This window comes from Dermacentor albipictus, chromosome 6 (genome assembly GCF_038994185.2).
Source record: "Dermacentor albipictus isolate Rhodes 1998 colony chromosome 6, USDA_Dalb.pri_finalv2, whole genome shotgun sequence".
In the NCBI taxonomy this organism is placed as follows: Eukaryota; Metazoa; Arthropoda; class Arachnida; order Ixodida; family Ixodidae; genus Dermacentor; species Dermacentor albipictus.
Window position 1 is genome coordinate 39,173,658 of NC_091826.1, and position 21,876 is coordinate 39,195,533.

Below are 21,876 nucleotides of genomic sequence, written 5' to 3' on the forward strand. Positions count from 1 at the left end.
CACATTTTCTTTTACGTTGATGGCTTTTTACTTGCTTCTTTTCTTCTTTTTTCTTGGAGTTTATACGTATGGGTTGGAGCGTGCTCGAAGAGGAGTATAATGGTTTCGCTACGAGGTAACGCGTTGGGAAGGAGCTGCAAGTACAGCGAGTGAAAGCGAAGAATGTGGAGGCGCCGCGCAACAGCTGTTGCCAGCTCTAGCCGAGTCTTAGAGGGTGCGCACCTGTTAAAAATTATATATATATATATATATATATATATATATATATATATATATATATATATATATATATATATATATATATTTGTGAAATACGATATTTATTTATTTATTTATTCAAAATACCCCCAAAGGCCCTCATTACGAGGGTATTGCATGGGGGGGGGGGGGTCAATCACAAGCACTGGTTATAGTTTGTACATACTAAAAACAAGAGAAAGTAACAGAAGTAAATAATGCAGTGAAACATAGGTAATATACAAGGTAATTAGGTCACAATTATTACAGAGAAAACATTAGTACATGTTAGGAGAACATAAGGCAACTGCACTAAAAAACACCAACAAACAATCGAAAACACTGTAAAAGTCCCAAAAAAGAATAATAATACGATTAGTCGACAAGTCGTGAGCGAATTAAATGTTGAAACTTAGTCAAGTCTGGTTCCGTGGCAATGACTGATGGTAAGACGTTCCATTCAGTTATTGTGCGTGGTAAGGACGAAGATGCATATTGGGATGACTGGCAGTTAATGCGTTTGACTTTGCATCTATATGTTCATGAAATTCTGTGCAGCGTGCATAAATCCCTTTGGCTCCAGGTTGCAGGCCCGTTTCTTAAAGGGATCCTGTAGGAAAAAAACATCAAGACAGTTTAGACTGATAAAGTATTCTTTCGAAGCGCTAGTTTCGGCAATTTCGCTTTAATAGGCTGATTATTAGAAGAAAGACCGAAGGTTGAAGTTCAAAAAAATGTTTTTTTTTTAATTTCGTAACGTTAGCGCCCGACACGTCAGCGTGACGTCACGGATTTCAATGAAATTTTTTTTTTGTTCTCCTTCCGTATTTCGACCGCTGCGGCGGCTCACTATATAACAGTTCTGGAACCTTGCTATAAGTTCAGTCTGACTCTTTTCGAATAAAGTTTAATTCCCCCCATTGGCGATAAACAATGTTAACTAGGTTAGGAGCGCAATCCGTCCAAATGCATGACGTCATGGCGTGAGCCGGGGACGGGAACTTCCAAAAAGTGTCGTCCCCGCCCGCGTTTCGTTTTTGCGTCTTCCGTGGCTTCGCAAGCTTCCGCTCTCGCCTTTAAGAGTTTGAGTTCAATTCAATTCAATTACGGGGTTTTACGTGCCAAAACCACTTTCTTGTTATGAGGCACGCCGTAGTGGGGGACTCCGGAAATTTCGACCACCTGGGGTTCTTTAGCGTGCACCTAAATCTAAGCAAACGGGTGTTTTCGCATTACGCCCCCATCGAAATGCGGCCGCCGTGGCCGGGATGCGACCCCGCGACCTCGTGCTCAGCAGCCCAACGCCATAGCCACTGAGCAACCGCGGCGGGTCTATCAAATAAACAACTACAACAAAAAAAGCACTTGCCCCGTAACCTGCGAAAGTATGCGACAATGTGCTCTCGTTTCGGTTGACATTTTTTTAGTGGGAACAGCGCAGGACACGAGGACCCATTCGACCAGTTTTGATCACTTCGAGTCGGTATTTTCTTGTGCAAATATGTCTTTGTTTGGACAAAAACAATTCACATACTTAAAAAAAAGATTACGTAAGAAAATAAAAATGACACACCTGCGACTGCTTCAAAACGAAAGCGAAGCACAACACTCAAGGTCATTCTCTCTGGTGCTCTGCATTTGCGTGCATTCCTGTAATCCTCGTAACGCGTGCGTGCTCCTACGCGCAGATACCGGCAAGATGCAGTTCAGTTTAATGTTCCTCGATTGGGCACCCACTTTCATTCTATGCATGCATCGAACGGGGTAGCGTGTTCTGGACGTGAGAAAAAAAAATTGTTTTCCGATCGAGCGGTCGCTCGGCCGACACGATCGCCATCGCCAGCGTTCAGGCCATTAACGAGGGGGTGGAAAGAACAAGATGGCAAAACAGGCCGAAGCGTATGTTAACGACAGCGAAGTGATAGGGCCACTTTACCGGGGTGCGTGGGTTCCAGAGCTGATGCGAATGCCTTATTATGCAGTCATCATCATCATCATCATCATCATCATCATCATCATCGTTGTTTATATGTTTTCGTGCTTGAATTTTGAACAGATAAGATTCGGCATTAGTTAGCCGGCTGATGTGGTAGAGTTCACAGAATCAGCTGCCGCCTTGGTTTACGTAAAGCTAAGTTTAGTCCGGTTTTGTTTATACTTCTGTCGGTGTGCCATGTTTCCAGACGACTCAAGCTGAAAAAGAAAGAAACAAAATGATATTCAGATGGATTAGCCATGTAACGCAAATGTAAAATTGGAATTACGTTGAATTGGGGGGGGGGGAATTTGCTGTCCATCTGTCGAGTCGATGTCAGTGTATACAGTGCTTTTGATTTTTAAAGAATTTGAACTGACCTTTTCGCTACCACGGTACCATTACCGCCACCATCGGCAATGTTGTGCGTCAATTGAGAATTGAACTTTAAACTTAATCGAATCAATCCTTGTGTCCCCCTCAGGAGGAGGAGGAGAAGGTAAAACTTTATTAAGAACCATATTAAAATGAAACAAAAACATAGTGCCCTTCCACTCTGTGAAGAAGGATGACCAGTGATGTTGTTTTCGGTTTTCGCAACAACATTTGCAAAAATCGCTTACCCCACCACCGGTAGCGAAGACGGATGGTTCGCTATTGCGTTCTCTCAAATGGTATTCCTTCTTCCTACGCCTGGCTGATCGCCTGACATCCTAGTGCAGGTGCTGGGTGACGATTATGATTACGATATAAACAGCGATTCGACGGTATATCTTTAAATCTTGTCTCTCTCTCTCTCTGTCTACTTACACGCTTTCCTCAGTTATTTGCGCATGCGCCAGCAGCGACATCTCACTTCCGTTTCAACTGTCGCGCAGGAAGTCGCTCAGAGACGTTTCACCTCAGACGTGTGTAGCCTCCTGCGTCATCGCGATGAATAAACGACGAGTCTCGTGTATTCACCAAATTCTCCGAGGAACGGTAGTAGAGAGTCGGCTGCATGAGCAGTCGGGTGTGTCGTGGACAAACAATGGCTTCCCCGATTGCGGCGAAGGAGGCTGCGGAAGGGGGGGGGGATAGAGAGAGAGAGAGAGAGAGAGAGTAGTAGGAGGTTGAGGGCTAAAAGACGGCCGTCCGACGTGGCGGGGGAGCCAATGAAGATCTTCACCGGCAACGGCAGGTCCGACGCGCGAGGGGCCCCGGATCTTGTTGTCATTTCGATTCCTCTCTCTCTCTCTCTCTCTGATTTCTTCACTTCTCGGCGCATCGTTTGACGGCTTTTCCCGATCGAACGTCATCGCGTGCGTGGAATACCTCGTCGCCCGCCGCCGAGGCCGAGCGTACATACACTGAAAGACGGAAACAGTTCGGTATGGTGGCTGGCACTGTGCGAGCACGCAAGAATGGGAAAGGGTGACTCGCGGGGAGGAGGGAGCGAGCCGATGGAGCAGTCAAGGTTGCTGTGTGTTTTCTATACGCCCCTTACTTCTTTTTCTTCTTCAACAGATGAGTTGACAGTCGGGGCTTGTGTCGTTCAGTTTCTTTGCTGTGTGTAAGTGTCCTAATTTCTGCGCCTACATTTTTTTTTTGACGCCGGGAAATCATACCAACTGACTCAGCTGTCTGTTTCAATACGGCTTGAAAGGTGTTAAACCAGGGGGAAAGAATGCGACGTACGCACTAGCAAGTAGACTACGCGATGAGGCTGGATTCTCTTTATGCAAGTTCACGTCGTGCCTTTTTAAAAAGTTTTTTTTTTTGTCGCTGGTTTTCACATTTCAGGCATGTATTGTACAATGTGGCTCAGATCTCGACCCTGTTAGTAAATGTCTTTTTAAGCTTTTTTTTCTTTGTAAATAAATTAAGTTTTCCTAGAGAGGAGTCTCTTTAAGCCAGGAGAGACACAAATTCTAAGGATGGGTGGCCACGCCTCCTTGGCGTTCATGCACCGGCTTTTCGTGACGTCACGGATTTTTGAAGGCGTACATTCGCTCGTGCTCACTTCATCGTTTATCTTCAACGAAGGAATGTTGTGCATTGCAGAGGAGCCGAAAGATACGATCTATTTAAATGTCATCGACTTCTCCCGTTGCAAAACAGCCACAAACGATTAGATATCTAATTCTACCAGGGAAAGTAACTTGTATAAGCGACCTCTTACAATTTTTTTTTAAGAAAGCACAAGTGCAAATAAGGAAAACGACCTACCCAACGACATCGCAGCCATCACCTGCTTATCCGACTTTGCCAGTAATGCTACCAGTCATGTGTCGTTGTGTTAACACTTGCTCACCAAAATGTATGTACCCACTCCTTATGTAATACCCCTCGTTGGTCTTTAAGGTAATAAAATGAAATGAAATAAGTCGAGATAGTTCATCATCATCATCATCATCATCATCATCATCATCATCATCATCATCATCAGCCTGGTTACGCCCACTGTAGGGCCAAGACCTCTCCCATACTTCTCCAACTACCCCGGTCATATCGGGGTAGTAGGAGTTATTCAACGCGAGTTATTCAAGCACAAAATTCCCTAAAAATTCCGAGGTACACAGACGATGTTTCACTCTTCGCACCTCTTCGCGCAGCACCACGGGGGACGAAGTGCAAGGACCTTCCTTCGCCTCCTTCGTTCATTGAGGCGGCTGTCATCGTCGCGTAGTTGAAGGAGGCGCGTTTATTTGCACGCCCGGTGCGAGCCATCGAAAGTGGCGCTCTCGCCGTTAAAACAAGCGCGCAGTCGGCGGCCGGCCGACCCTCTGCGGGAGTGCACTGCCACTGGGCGTGTTATGGGCACCTTATGGCAAAACAAACAAACGAGGAACGGAGCAACGGTTCTACGACGAGCCGCGCGGTTGTGTAGCTTGTCGGTTCGCGCGAGTCCGCCCAACGCCTACGCTTTAACACACGCGCGCGCGTTCGTTCCTCTCGCCGATCTCTTTATGTGCCACATCGGTGGCAGCTCGGCTCGTTTGCCTCGGGCAAATATACTTTCGGCGCTCTCTTTTCTGTTCGTTTTTTTTTGTGGCGTTGCTTCTATTTTCTGCGACTCGTACTTTCTGTTCCGCAGTTTCCCGCCCTTTTCTCTGGCTTTTCATTGCGGCGTTCAATTAGTCGTTGGATTCGACAGCAGCCGTCGCCTGTTACTGCGTTCCCACGTTTTTTCCGGCCTCTTATGTTCTGTTCTTGGAGGTTAAGAAGAGAAAAAAAAAAGACATGTCCAGATGCTTGGGAAGAAGCTTGAGAGGAGCCAATCGGGGAGCGCGCAACGGGCAGTGGAACGAACGAACGAACGAGTGAACGAACGAACGAACGAACGAACGAACGAACGAACGAACGAACGAACGAACGAACGAACGAACGAACGAACGAACGAACGAACGAACGAACGAACGAACGAACGAACGAGCGAGCGAGCGAGCGAGCGAACGAACGAACGAACGAACGAACGAACGAACGAACGAACGAACGAACGAGTGAACGAACGAACGAACGAGTGAACGAACGAACGAACGAACGAACGAACGAACGAACGAACGAACGAACGAACGAACGAACGAACGAGCGAACGAACGAGTGAACGAACGAAGGAAGGAAGGAAGGAAGGAAGGAAGGAAGGAAGGAAGGAAGGAAGGAAGGAAGGAAGGAACGAACGAACGAACCAACGAACGAACGAACGAACGAAGGTGTCGCGTTATGACACGGGATGGCGCTGGTGTGGATACTAGAGCAAGCGTGTGTAGCCGATGTTCTGGTTGACGCTATGGGAGGAAAAAAAAAAGCAGCAGATCCAACGAGTTGGAATCTACATGCAGCGAAGCTTTGTGCGAGTGCGCGAAGAGTCGAAACACGAGTTTGCGTTTTCCTGGTTGATTTTTGTTTTCTTCTTTACCCCGCACGGCCGCGCATGCGCGGAGGCGAGCGCCGTCTGGCGGTGGTGCAAGGAACCCAGCGGCGGTGACGTCGCGCGCGTCCTCCGCTGTGATTGGTTGGCTTACTCGGCGAGAGAGAGCCGCGTGGGGCTCACGGTCACGAAACCCCGTCGAGGTTCGAAAAGCTCGGCTTTTAATGTTAGAGCAGGGCAGGCCATGTAACCGGTGGCCTATTAGAGTTACGTAATGGGTGCCAATGGATGCGAAGCGCAGCCGAGGATGGCAGGGAATTAGGCGTTGTGGTGAAGTGAGGAAATTTGCAGTCCTAACTTTGAATGAGCTAGCGCAAGAAAGGGGTAATTTGATGTCGCTGGGAGAGGCCCTCGTCCTACATTAAAATAGGGTAATAATAACAATAATGATGGTGATGATAATAATGACATTCTGTCCTGTTGTACTCTGTGTTCCACTCCTAAATCAGTACTGACATGACAGTTTCGACTTGCAATCCCTTGTTTTCGTTTGATAAAATGGAGATAAAGACCGTCTAAACTTTCGAATCAAGTAACTGTAAGAAATGTCCGGGTGCCCTTAGCAATTTACTGCAATACTTGTTTCTACAAACCAGGGGCCGAATTCACGAAGCTTTTTGTTCCTATGTGCCCTTCGCTAATGGCCGACCGGCCACACTAATGCACATCCAACGTCGTGACTGGCTGAAATACGCATGCTCCTACGAGCAATTTTTGCTTGAGGATGTTTTTGCGAATGCGGGCATAGTTTCGGTTTTGGTACCGAAGAAGTTGATGCGCCGCGACGCCACAATACGCTGGCTCGCTTCGTTCCTGAGATCGCCGCGGACACTCGACGCAAACGTGACCAAAATAGGCGCGCAGAACTCTTGCTTGCTTTTTGATTTTCGAAATCATTTTTTTTCTTGAAGGGCCCCTCACCAGGCCTCATAGCAAATTTTGGTTATACGCTGGAAGTTGTTACGTGTCCTTTAGGGAGCCTTCTGCCGAAAAAAAAATCAGATCGGCTTCATAATAGCCGAGATAGAAATCTTTCAGGGCTGCGAACCCATGATTTCTGGCGGCGAGCTCCACTGCCAAGCGAGACACACTCTCCACTTGCCCCGTCTAGCCTCCGCCAGGAAAATTCCTTCCCTGCGTTCCCCCATACCGGGCCTCGAGGATCGCTTGAAGCATACGTCACGGGCCCCGCCTTCACATTTTTTTCCTCGCTTATTTGCGGCGCGCCGCACTTCCGCTGACGGCGTCGCGCGCGAGCTATTGTGATTGTCTCGTTTCGCGCAGCGTACGATTTATTTTTGCGCGCTGTGCACGAGGACACCTGACTAGCGGTGTAAGTCAGCGCTACACGAATGCCGAGGCAGACACAAGTGGATCACGCCGCATGATCCCGCGCTGGAACACGGTAGAAAATGGCATAGTTTCGGTGTCTGCGCACGCGAGTGCACGACGTAGGAACAAGCAGACGAAACGGAAGTGCATCTCTCTTGCTGCCGTGCGAAGTAAAACAAAAGCATGCAGACATTCGGTTTGTGTGTTTTATTACTCCTCTAAGCTTTCATTCGTCTATTCAAGCAACATAATTAACACATATTGCCTCGAATAATTCCCGAAGTGACGTGTCACCACGAGCGACGTCACAGTGCAAACACGTGCACGTAGGCACACTATAGTACGTGTACGTCATCCTCCGGCTTGAAGCGCGGCGGCCGCGAGGAGAAGGGAAAGCGGCGTTCGGTTTGAGATTTCGGGTCTCCGGGCGGCCCGTAGCGACGTAATGCTTTGCAGACACGATCGTTATCGCGCAATGTATGCTCTGCGTTTATCGGCTCAAAATAGCCAGACCTGGTGAGGGGCCCTTTAAAGCGAAGCTTTCGTTGCTTGTCGAAGATCGCAGGTTCGATCCCCGACTCGCGGCGGCTGCATTCCGACCGGAACGTAATTAATAAGAGGGCTCGTGTAGGCGAGCTTTGGGTGTTCATTAAACAACAGTTGGCGAGTTTTAGTTGAGCTCTTCAGCACGTAGGGTCGTGAAGTACGTATGTGCACCACTTTGGTTTCTTGAATACACCAGTAAGGCTATCAATCAATCAATCAATCAATCAATCAATCAATCAATCAATCAATCAATCAATCAATCAATCAATCAATCAATCAATCAATCAATCAATCAATCAATTTCCAAAAACTGCAGACCTTGGTGCCACATAACGATAATCGCTGACAATACAACGTGTTGTTGCCTTTAACAGCCGGCCACACTGTACCTAGGTTGCCGTGGAGAACTTGCCACCAGAAATGGCTGGGCTACTCGCGTCGATTACGCAGCAAAAGATAAAATGGAATAAAAATAAAAGGAAGTGATGCGGTTGCCGCCTTGTCCCCTACCATATAGTTCTGCGCCCGAACCCTTCCAATCAAGCTCAGCTCTGTAGGTTTGTCTGCCGGCTCTGTTTCTTTTTCTTTGGAGCTCTTTGACCTGCGCTGTGCTGCGAAACCAGAGTTCATTGCTTCTCGCCCGCGGTGCGGTCGGTCGAGAATCTCCCCCCCCCCTTTTTTTTTTCCGCACACACTGTCCCTGTTGTAGTCTAGGTGCCAGGTCTGTAAACTTCCTGTCTGGCACATCGCTCGAGTTAGATCTGCTGCTCGCACGCGCGCCGTTCCCTCCTCTCTATAACTTCTTTCTTTCTTTCTTTCTTTCTTTCTTTCTTTCTTTCTTTCTTTCTTTCTTTCTTTCTTTCTTTCTTTCTTTCTTTCTTTCTTTCTTTCTTTCTTTCTTTGCGTTTCCAAAGCGGCAACCCCTTTAACACCGAGCTCTGGGCGGGCGGGCGACACTTGGCAAACATCCCTGGTTCGACGACACGAATCTTTATCTTGCTCGTGTTTATTTAACGACTCTGTTCGTATATATTTTCTTTTCACTCCACACCAGGTCTTCGCTTTCAGCGACAAATTTCTGTATTCCGAAGTGGAACACACGTCTTGCCCATCGTCGCGTTCCGGCGCTTTCGTGTATTTGCCATCGACAGGCTCTGCCGGTTGGAAAACTTGGAAGAACAGAGAACGAACATGCGAATAAAAAAATAAATAACCGAAGGAAGGAAGGAAGGAAGGAAGGAAGGAAGGAAGGAAGGAGGAGGAGGAGGGAGGGAGGGAGGGAGGGAGGGAGGGAGGGAGGGAGGGAGGGAGGGATGGATGGATGGATGGATGGATGGATGGATGGATGGATGGATGGAAGGAAGGAAGGAAGGAAGGAAGGAAGGAAGGAAGGAAGGAAGGAAGGAAGGAAGGACAAACAACCAAGCAAACGAATAATCTTATTTATTTTAGTGATATTGAGTAATACAAGCTCGCGTAAGAATTGTTCACTCCTACAAAGTATGGGAATAGTACTTGTTCTATAATTTACGTGCTCATGGTTTCGTTAGACACTTGTGTTACGCGTTCATTGGATTCTTATACTCAACGCCACACCCCACCCCCTCGCTTGCTCTTTGGTCCTTTAAGCGAGTAGTAAATGGTGCATGGCAGTGAAACAAACACTCTACTTAGATATGGCTTACCGGCCGTGGTTACTTATTGGATATGGTGTTGCACTGCTGAGCAGGAGGTCGCGGGATTGAATCCCGGCTTCAGCGGCCGCATTTCGGTAGGAGCGAAATGCAGAAACACCGGTGTACTTAAATTTAGGTGCGCGTCAAAGAACCCCAGGTGGTGAACATTAATTCGGAGTCCCCTGCTACGGCGTACCTAATAATGAGATCGTGGTTTTGGCACTTAAAACCCCTTCCTTCATTCTTATACACGCCTTGCCACTGGAGGGTTCGTGTATATTCTATATATCAAGCTTTGGATGTGTTTTTTTCTTATTTTTCTAAAACCGTTAGTGTTATATCTTATAGTTTTCCAACTGTACTTGCCCTTCAATAACGAGAAGAGTTCACAACACTTATATATGGTTTGTCTCAAGTTTTATATTGTCTATATCCATTTTACGTTTGACAGTTAGTATATCGCCTGTATGCATTGCTCATTCACGAAGATTCTATCGTTACGATCACTGATGGGACTGACAATATTGACAAAAAATAAATCAGTCGGTCAAATAATAACGCAATAACTTTTTTTCTTCAAAGAGCCTATCTTTCTCTTTTCGTCTGTTCCTCTTTATCTCTCAAGTACACCGCGCGCCTCTCTAAGATACGTTGGCCTCCGACGTTCCCACGGTCTCTCACCTTATCGCTCGTCTCGGCAGTCCTCGCCCTACGGTTCGCTAGTTGAGTGCATCGACGCAGATAACAGAGAGTTTTAGCGTGCCCGGTGTTCCGGCAAACGCAAGCGGACTGGGCGTTTTACCGGATGAGTGGAGGCGCAAACGTTGAACGCACTGAACGGTGCAGCCACCTGGTGGCACAGAGTTCCATCAGACAAACACAGAGCTAATACTGCAGTAACCAAATGCACTCTACGTCGCTGCTTGTGCAATTTTTCGGCAGCGGCGTAATCGTGTTGCTGCCGAAAATTTACACCAGCAGCGAAGTAGAGTGCACTTGGTTACTGCAGTATTAGCTCTGTGTTTGTCTGATGGAACTCTGTGCCACCAGGTGGCTGCACCGTTCAGTACGTTCAACGTTTGCGCCTCCACTCATCCGGTAAAACGCCCAGTCCGCCTGCGTTTGCCGGAACACCGGGCACGCTAACAGCTAATACCCTGCAGTGTCAGCGCACCGGGAACAACAACTGCGCGTAATATAAACGCGCGTTGAGAAAAAGCCGCGTCGGCTTCACAGTGGGCAAACGGCAGTTGAAGAGTGGGGCGATAAAAAAAAAGAAAATTTCTCGCGCCTCTTACTGGAGGGAGAGGTAACGCTTGACGTATCAGAAATAGCACATACGGTTCGGCCGTCTGATGATTAGAATCGCCACAAGATCAGGTCTGCAGCGCGGTGCTCACTGCACGCTACTATATCTCTGCACCGGTGAGACGAAACTTATATAGAAGCACTCGAACCATCGGCAGCCTCTCTCCCGTGTTACGTCTTCACAACTACCGGTCGCTCATTGTTTTCTTTTAGTCTAAATATTGATTTATCAACGTTAGTTCTGTTCGATCTCTCTCCTCTCTATCTCTCTGGGGTGGTTCACAAGTCGAACGGCTGTTGTATCTAACAGCGCTACTGACATGTTGCGGTGTGAAACGTGCGTCTGTGTTCCGACGCCGCTCGACGTGTTGGAGTACTTATACACCGGGCCGGAATTTATTTGGAGCGATGACACCGGAGCTTATCACCAACCTCGCTCGCTTTAACCGCTTTTAGTTGGTAGGCAGCGGGAAAGAGAAATGCGTTTTTCTGTTCTTTTCCCCACTTCCTTTTTTTCTTCTTTTTCTTGTGAGGGGATTGCGGATTGAAAAAAAGGGGGAGAAGCCAAGCTCTAACGGCGCTCTGTCACGCTATAGCTTCCTGCACGTGAAACGCGCCATTCAACGGGCGCTGCCTAGTCTTGCATTGACTTGTTCTTCCACTACAGCACACACACACACACACACACACACACACACACACACACACACACACACACATATATATATATATATATATATATATATATATATATATATATATATATATATATATATATATATATATATATATATATATATATATATATATCATGAGAAGCCAACAGACACTGACACCAAGGACAACATAGGGGAAATTACTTGTACTGAATAAATGAAATAAAGAAACGATAAATTAGTGGAAATCAAAGTGGATGAAAAAACAACTGCCGTTGGTGGGAGCCGAACCCACAACCTTCGCATTTCGCGTGCGATGCTCTACGAATTGAGCTACCGCGGCGGCGTTTCCCCATCCACTTTCATGGGTATTTATGTGTACTAGTAGAACCCTGGGAGTGTTAGCCAGCACCACCACTCGCGAAATGCGAAGGTTGTGGGTTCAGCTCCCACCTGCGGCAAGTTGCTTTTTTCATCCACTGTAATTTCCAGTAATTTATCGTTTCTTTATTTCATTTATTCAGTACAAGTAATTTCCCCTATGTTGTCCTTGGCGTCAGTGTTTGTTGGCTTCTCATGATATGACTAATAAAAATCGGGCCCCCCCGGCTAACCCCCTTTCTTCTCGTTTATATATATATATATATATATATATATATATATATATATATATATATATATATATATATATATATATATATATATATATATATATAATATGCAAGATTGCCGCGCGTCTGGCTGCTCAAGGCGCTTTGCGTGTATTCGTGGGCTTCTTTCACGCTCGGAAACACTTTTGTGCAGCACATATTGAACAACAGAACGGTGTATCGGGAGTGCTTCATGTTGCTATACAATTTTCTCATTGACAGTTTTCATCTAATTATTGTAATATTTGAGAAGTTGATTAGTTCATTAAGACAAACTATGTAACTAGGCGGAATGCAAAAGCAAGTTATCGAAGTGTGTAAAAGCGATGGCAAACAACATCGACCTTGGTTATGTCCAGCTACGTGGCATTTGCATATTTTAAAAATTTTTGTGCGTGACATTTGGGATACGGTGCATATATATATATATATATATATATATATATTGAATTTTAATGTTATTTTGCTACAAAGGCGCAGTCGCAGCCAGAGGCTGAAAACTCCGACGGATGCTTTGGCTCCTTTGCACAGTCTTACGTAATAATTGATCGGAAAAATAATTAACAGGCGAACTAGATACAAACATAGAAATCGTAGGTTCACTGCAAGTGTTGCATAGAAGCCGCTGACAGGTGGAAAGTAGACATATACTATGTTAATACAAAAAGCCGTAAATTTAAGCAAAGAAATAATGCTTTGTTTTATTTTTTTAATATGTTCCGAGACACGCCAAAACGGATGCGTTGACACCTCATTATAAGAGTTCTAATTAAGTGGAAGTTTAACAATTTTCGGCACTTGTGCCACTTTTTACGTGACAGACACTGTGTCGCATGCTTATACAGACGCGTACGTGCACCCTATGCTACCGTGCAGCGTTCCTTACGCGTTACTGCATCAGCATGCTGTATGCACGCGCTCTTTTATCTATTGATTGCTTAACGTGCGGCAGACGGCTCACGCAATCACAACTCGTCCTGGAGGGTGGGGGGTGGAAAGAACGCTTATCGATTATTATTATTTCTCTTTCTTCGTAGTTCTGACCGGGCGTGCAACGCGGCGAACACGTTGGTCAACACGACCTTCGGGAGCTCATTCTTTCGACGCGCGTGCGCTGTTTCTTGCGCAAAATCTGCTCGCTGGTTGCGGTCGTTTCGAATCGACGGCAGCTTCTGTGAAACGCTCAGCGAGGCGGCGGTTTCGGTGTTACTTTCTGCGTCAGGTAAACACTTAACGCTTTAAATCGGTTCGCGAAGTCTCTTGTCCGAAGACTCTCGCGTGTCACGTGTGCCTCCGAGATGCGTGACCACCGAAACGTTTGTTTGTGGTAGCAGACTGGCGTGTGTTTGGTGCTGCATGGCCAATGTCGTCTCGTTTGAAGCCGTCCTGCGTGGCTCATGTTTAATCGAGTGAAACAGCGAATAAACGCAAAACAGGGCGGCAGACGAGAAACGTAGGTGTGCACCGATGATCTCGGAGGCAACACCGGTTATTCGCCGAGTTCGTGCTAGGCGGCGCGTCGCATTACTGCGTCGCAGAAAATTTGGAGGACGCGCAAGCTTCGCCTTTAAGTGAGGGCCGCGATAGCATTCAACGATCCCTGACTGCTTCTCACGCTTCCCGGCATCTGCAGCTTATGTAACGGTAATGCTTACCGGGAAACGCCGACGGCGAACGCTATGCACGAAGGCGAACTTTCTGGTAGAAACACGGCCTCTTGCGTGGTCCGATCCTGGAGATAGTGCACAGCCGCGCCAAATAAATTGTATCATTTTCAGGTTTCTGTTATTGTTTGGCACTTTTAATGTTTCACTCTGGAAAGGTTGAACGTAAAAGAGATGCGCTGTCGGGGTTTTGTTTCGTGACATTTTTTTTCTGGGCTGTCATTCTCAAAATTCCGGGGAATAACTTTGTCAAGAATGTAAGACACGGTATACGACCAACTTCTGTGATACAATGGTGTGACAACATGACCCGCATTTATACCGCACAACTAATATAGCTAGGCCTGGCATATATGCGTATGCCTAAATATATACGGCAATATTTCGCTCACAGGACGGCAACGCTGGCTACGACGCCGATAACGGATTTCCTGCGACACGGGACCCTTAATGCTGTCGCGTTATAACACAAACGCTTCGCCAAGGCGCACCTGCAGCGACGAATGAAGAGTGGAAGCAGGTGCATCAGTAGCAGCTTGTGCAAGAGAAGCCTTCAGCGTGCGTCGCAAATTTTTGTTGTTGCCTTTCAAACATCCTTCAATTGCAGTTTTATGCGAAGAGCTTTTATTTTTTTCTCGATTCTTCAGTTGTGCGCGCAAAAGAAGACACAAGTGCCAAACTAAATATAAAAAGAAAGTGCGATGCAAGTTGTGACGCAAGCAACAGCGTTAATGGAAGCTAAATAAAAGAACGCAAACATCTGGGGACGAGACGCCGGTCACCTTGTATGCGAGAACGCAAGAGCAAGAGAAGGGCGATGACGAAAAAATGACGGACCCCGAAGCGGCGCGAAAGGAGTAATCGACGGCGTAATGCCTCAGCGTTGACCGAAGTCGCGCGTCAGAAGCAGCTGGAAAGCGAGAGGTGGCATTGTTACGAGATGCCGCGCCGCAGTGGAGGAAGTGCGCCGGTCTCTGAGATCGCGAAATTTTTGTTTTCTTTAGATCGTGGCGCGTTCCGTTCATTCGCGGGGTCACTAGCATGCGACTCAACAGGAACGTATGACATAGAGGAAACCTCGAAATTACCCTCTCACAACGAAAGCGCGCCTAATCGTAAAGAGATCGCACATATACATATACGATCTCTGCAGTGACAGAACGATTGCACCGCCACGTTTCCTTCTAGTGATCTTAGTACGAAACAAAACTTCAGAAGGGTAGTGGATTGTGCTGTAATTGGTACATGTTCTACTGTGAAGAACGGTAACGCAATGCTGTTGCAAATTAAATTCAGTACAGTTCAGAAGAAAGGTGGATCTTTATAGATTTATCTTCCGAAAAAAAAAAAAGAATGCCACGAGTAACTCTATAGCTCTGCTGTCCAGCAATACGTACACTCAATCACCTTCATTCATTCATGAATTCATTCGTTTTTTTACGGGTGCTCGAACGTTCGCGAACGCCACAAGCGAAGGGCGCGCCTACCCACGCCGTTCAGGTATCGACTTACGCCTGTCAACGACCGAGCCGCGCTGTCTTCGCTGCCGGTGTCCCATTCATAACGCTTCCTTGTTACGACGCTCGCGTGTTGTGTTTCACGCAGCTCTTGTGACCGTTGGTGGTATCGTTGTTTACAGCGACGCACCGGGGGTTGTTGAAGGCTCCGGTCACTGCACCGAGCGTTTACTCTGTTTACCGGTACTCTTCACCGCTTTCTTTTAGTATCAATATCACAATTTTGTGTGGAAAGCCCGTTTCGTCATGTCTTCCCACGCAAACACACTTTTGCGGTTTACTGCTTACAGGGTCATATATATCGTATGTGACTCCTATTCTGTTCGCTGGCTGGCTAAGACTGTTTTACTAGCTGGCTCCCCATGACGCCTCAATGACTTGCTTCTTCGCTGTGACTCTTATCCATCTAGCTATGACTTTTCTTGTACTCGCTGCCTATTTGTGACTTTTCTTCTCGCCAGCTCGCTCGCAATGACTCCTTTCTCTTCCCTGGCTTGCTGTGGCCTTTTCCCTTGCTGCTCGTTATGACTACAGTTTATCGCTGCTTGTTATGGTTCCTCCTTTTCTCTCAGGCTCTCTATGGCTCCTCTATCACTCGCGGGCTTTCTATGGCTATTCTTTTGCTCACTGGTCTCCTTTACTCTCCTTATCCTTGCTGGATCGCTTTTTTCCTCTCTGTCTCCTTGTCACTTCTACTTTCCCCGAAGAATGATTACTCTTTTGTTCTTATGACCACATAACACCATGGTTATGACTTACATTTTGGTTGTGGCTTGCTATGTTATCTCTTTTCGATCGCTTTCTAGTACTCCTCTTATCTCTCTGGTTCTCCATGGCTCTTTTCCTCGTTAGTTCTCCATGATTTCTCTTTTTCTCGCTAGGGTCTCTTTTCCTAGCTGTCTCGTTGTCACACCTTGTCTCGTTGGCTCTAGAATCTTGCTCGCCATGATTTCTAGTTACTTGCTCGCAATGACTCCTCGATTTCTCGCTGGTTCTTCTTGACTTCCTCTTTGTTTGCTGGTTCTTTATGACTGCTCTATTGCTCGGTATGATCCCCGTCTTCCTCGCTGTCTTGTTGCGTCTGATCTTTTACTAGCTGGCGATTTAAATACTTTTTTGCCCGCTATAAATTCCATCCCCCACTTTTTTCACTATCATTCCTCTTTCTAACTAGTTCGTTATTACTCCTGTTTTCTTCGCTTGCTTTCTATGACACCTCTTGTCCTCGCTGTTTCGCCATGACTCCTTTTTTGCTCGCAGTGACTCCCTATTTTCTCTTTGCCTCGTTAGGACTCCTGTTTTCTTCGCGGCTTTTCTATGAAACTTCTTGTCCTCACTGGTCCGCCCAAACTCCTTTCTTCCTGGCTATGACTCCCTCTTTTCTCTTTGCCTCGTTAAGACTCCTGTTTTCTTCTCTCGCTTTCTATGACACCTCTCGTCCTCACTGGTTCGCCATGACTCCTTTTTTGCTCGCTATGACTCCCCCTTTTCTATTTGCCTCGTTAAGACTCCTGTTTTCTTCGCTTGCTTTCTATGACACCTCTTGTCCTCGCTGTTTCGCCATGACTCCTGTTTTGCTCGCAGTGACTCCCTATTTTCTCTTTGCCTCGTTAGGACTACTGTTTTCTTCGCTGCCTTTCTATGAAGCTTCTTGTCCTCACTGGTCCGCCCTAACTCCTTTCTTGCTGTCTATGACTCCCTCTTTTCTCTTTGCCTCGTTAAGACTCCTGTTTTCTTCTCTCGCTTTCTATGACACCTCTCGTCCTCACTGGTTCGCCATGACTCCTTTCTTGCTCGCTATGACTCCCTCTTTTCTCTGCTTCGTTAAGACTCCTGTTTTCTTCGTTGGCTTTGTATGACACCTCTTGTCCTCACTGGTTCGCCATGACTCCTTTCTTGCTCGCATCACTCCCTCTTTTCTCTTTGCCTCGTTAAGACTCCTGTTTTTTTTTCGCTTGCTTTCTATGACATCTCTTGTCTTCACTGGTTCGCCATGACTCCCTTCCTTCTCGCTATGAGTCCCTATTTTCTGTTTGCGTTGTTAAGACTCCTGTTTGCTTCGCTGCTTTTCTATTACTCCTCTTCGCTCGTTCTCCCTGACTCCTCTCTCGCTCGCAATGATCCCCCTTCTCTACGCTGCCTCGTTAAAGACTCCTGTTTTTTGTTCTCTGGCTGGTTGGGAATTCAGGCTCCGCCATGCGACCGCGGATATCCCAACCTCGCGCTGTCGAAAGTGCGAAGAAAGGACATTGTAGAGCTTGCTTTGCTGCCACTAAAAATTTGTGTCCTTTTCGCCGTTGCTGTCAAGGCTGGGAGGGGGGGGGGTCTCATAACTCAAGCCGCCGTCTTGCCTTGGCTAGGTCGGTGTACGCGGTACTACGTGGTGCCAAGACACCGAGTAAATGGAATGACCGAGGTGAGAGACACGTGAGTTGAGGAAGTCGGCGACCGTAGAAGTATAAGAAAAAAAAGCAAAAGAACCAGTCGAGTAATGGCCGGAGCGCTTCTGTTTACGACTAGCTCATCCGGGGTGCCGAGAAGCAATAAGAAAAAAAAAACGAAATAATGAAGAAAAGCATGGATGGAGAAGTGGCATGTAATATATATATGGTGCGTGCACGTGCCCTGTATGTGTGTCCGTGTGTGTGCGCGCGCGCGCGCTTTTTTTTTCAGCTACTCAAGCATGCGAGCGTCCGGATGTGCTCGTAAACAAAGTGATCGTGCGGGTACCTGACGAAAGTTATATTGGAGATCTCTGACGAACGACTTGCACACGGGGCCGGTGACGGCGATGCGATTGGGACGGAGAGGCTCGAAATTACTGCGCCCGGCAGCATTGCGACAGGCTTTAACTGCGCCGGGGCCAAGCTCTTATATTTTATGATCCCCTCCTCGAAGCTCACACAGGGCGGCCGTTTTTCTTTCCGTCTTTTCTTTTTTTCTGTGCGGTTGGGAGAAGTAAAACTCTCGCCTGTGATTAATTGACGAATTTTCACATCCAGTCACTGAGAGATAAACAAGTTTCGAGCAAAAAGATTAACAGGGAACGAATAAAAAATGTTTCTCGATTGCGTACGAACTCGGTGACTTGCGTAGAGGAGTAGTGTATACATTAAGGAATGCCCTGCGTAAGCTTGATTTATTTGCTTTGTAGGGAAAAGCCATTTAGACGCTTACTCTGTACTCGCGTTGACAAATTCGCGCAGAGCAGTATATTCTGAAGCGACCAGTGAAACAGCGACAATTTTTTTCTCTCTTTTTTTCTTCCGCTGTCGTCTAGGTGCTGACGTCACGCCTCCACCATATACGCGAAAGTGGCCGCCGCTCAGGGAGTTGTCCAGCGTCCACCACTGGCTCCGGTCTTCGGATTAAATCGGTGAGTGTCGCATACGCTTTCTCTTCGCACTCTGTGCCTTTTAAGCGAAATAGACATTTAATGTAGTCTACTAAAAGTCAATTATTAATTACCGCGGTGCGTTTGGTCGTGTCCCGCATCGCCACACTTCAAGATACGAATAACTGCTCGAGACATTACGTTTTATTGTTGTCCGTGAGAATGCGGTATCACTTCAGCGTCGCAGTTCGTTATAACACGATCCATAGGTTTCTGTATGTTTACTGTGACTATAATCTGTGGCATTTATGTCGATTGTGTTGCTACACGGATGATTTACTGCCCGTAGTAGGCGACGTCGTATGCTAAAACACGATAGAGATTTTTTTTCTTACTGAGATGAAAGCAAATAGACGAGTCCTCGTAGGGGTTTGCTGGCGGTGACTACACCTTTTTGACTTGGTTATTGACACACACAAAAAAGAAATATGTATAAAGTATTGCATGAAGGTAATGCGTAAATAAAATAAAAGCACGTGTATCGACACTAACGTTAAAGGTCTCTGTATAACAAATCCTCATTGAAACAAAGTCCGCGTATGTCTCGAACACACCCGTTTGTTTCAGGCGCACTAACAAGACACAGTTGCACCAGTTGCACCCGATGTGATGCAGTCAATGTGCGTCACCAGTGCCAGCGGCTTCAAAGAGTTGAAGTACTTTCGTTGCTTTGTGATGCAACACTTTTGATACGTATGTTCCCAATTTTGAAATTTTATGCACCGCCTTGCATATATGGGATCAAGTGCTCTTCCGGTATCTTGAGGTCGCCAAGTCAGAGCTTGAATGTACATCAAAAAAATAAAATAAAGGATTTCATATTATTTTATTGTACCATTAACGTGCCCCATGAGAAATAATTTCATTAGCTGTAGGAAAATAAAGCTGCAGTTCAGCTTTTTTGTTGATTATATATATATATATATATATATATATATATATATATATATATATATATATATATATATATATATATATATATATATATATATATATAGTGCGGGCACTACAGTAAGGATATCCAGAAGCCGTCGTAGTGCGGCGCTATCACAGCCGTGGGGATCTTGGTTTGGACCTGATTACGATAACATTGTACTTCTTTCTTCTTTTACATTCGCACAGCTAACTAGCCAGATTAGGGAATGTAAGCGGAAGTATGCACAGACACGCTATCAAATTTAATGTGCCTCTTCATGCAGTTGCATCGGACTGACTATGCGTGCGAATTGAAATGAACTTCAAACTTCAAACTCTTTGACAAAGGGAGTATCACACACACACACACACACACACACACACACACACACACACACACACACACACACTGTAATCCCCGATGGTGATTTTAGCAGGGTGGTACGGAAGTGACGTGTCTTAATCGTTCTTTTTTTTGGCACTGGTTCTAAATCTGATTTTTTTCTTTTTATGTAGGGGAGAGAGGTGTTACTACTTAACTTACGCTGGTACAGCTTCGAGCCTAGGCAGCTAGAATCGGGCAAATTCGCAGGGGCGGAGCGCGAGTGCAGGCGAAGCGACGTTGTCGCAATTTAAAACACAGGCGGTGTTTATCTTCGCGCAGCTACGGCAAAGTCGCGGCTCGTTGAGCTGCCATCGTAAACTCGGGTTTTCCGTAGCGGAGAACAGCTAGGCGAGGGAAGGTTTAGTGGGTGTGGGGAGAGGGTGGGGTGGGGGAAAGGGGGCTAGTTAACGATTTCGTCGCCAAACTCGATGTGGGGTGGGGGGGGGGGCGACTAAGTGCACGCGGTGCGCCGTAAAATAGCGCGCGCCTGGAACAGTAGGGCTGCGCCTGTACGGCCGCTCGGGTAGCGTGCTGGGAATTGAGCGCGAATGTTTCTCCAGAGTGTTCCACCGCCCGGGTGCTGCGCGCTCCCTACGACACGTGGGATTGGGTTCAGCGTTTCAATAAAGAACTAGCTCCAAACAAGCATTCTGAACCATCAATAAAGCATTGCACACTCCCCCCCACCCTCCCCCTGAGCAAATGTAGTGGTGCTTTTGCAACAGCTTCGCTAAATGAACACTAATGCACTTTAATTAATACAACATGTCGTGGGTTCGGCTCCCACCAGAGGTCGAGGGTTCGAGTGCCTTAACAACGATATCTTAATTGACGGTGGGTAATTAATTTCACATTAATTAACATCATTCGTCGTTGGTTCGAGTGGCGTAATGAACTCTACCCTAATTAAACATGCTTTATCGTGTTGGCTATCGAAAGTGATAAAGCGAGCTATCGATGAGAGTTGATAAGGGTTTATACGGGGTCGGAACAAGTTCCATGACAGTGATAATGACACCGGGCGGCTGCCTGGGGATGAGCAAGCGGCACAATGCTTACGCATACCTAAGACAACTACCAGAGGAGCTTCTACGTGAATTTTTCTTTTTTCCTTTATTTCGCGCTCTCCTGCAGCCTGTGTAGGCATTCCCTTCGTAATAATTTATGAGGAATGTAAGGCACACTCTACCTCGTGAGGCGAAATGCGCTGTTCGTCCTTGTGCGTGCGGCAGCTTTCAGTTTCTTTTCATATTGCGCGGGCTTTCTTTGGATCTGATTATGTAATTAAGCGAAATACAATAAACACATTAACTTGCTCCGTACAATAGCCAACAACGTGCATTTGGTCGTGTTCTCCCATAGAGTGCTCCAACATATGTTTAAACCTTGGCTAAAGTTAACTGGAACACCCCGTTTATGTCGTTGGAAGGGAGAACGTAAAGCCATGCCAGTCTTTTCTTTATATCCGAAATTCATCATTATCCCGCCGTGATAGGTCAGAATGGCTCGGGCTGCACCCTGTAAGGGCGGGGCACGAGCCATTCTGGCATATCACGGTACACTAATGGCTGATTTGGAACAAACACAGTTTGGAATTCCGCCCTTTCTACTACGTACGTAATTTATCTAGACATCCTGTCGACGAAGCCTTCACTTATATTGTATATCAACCGCTCCACGAACCGGCCATTGACAATCTGTCGACTTCGGC

General features: G+C 46.6%; 1 protein-coding gene across 2 annotated transcripts in view; it reads left to right on the forward strand.

The window, feature by feature from the left end:
* LOC135914564 (uncharacterized) overlaps positions 1-21,876 on the forward strand; it is a 502,153-nt gene that overhangs the window by 112,952 nt on the left and 367,325 nt on the right. For both annotated transcript variants that reach the window (XM_065447470.2, XM_065447473.2), the window contains exon 5: positions 18,752-18,847. The gene's annotated coding sequence lies outside the window, so the exon portion shown is untranslated. The remainder of the gene's footprint in view (positions 1-18,751; positions 18,848-21,876) is intronic.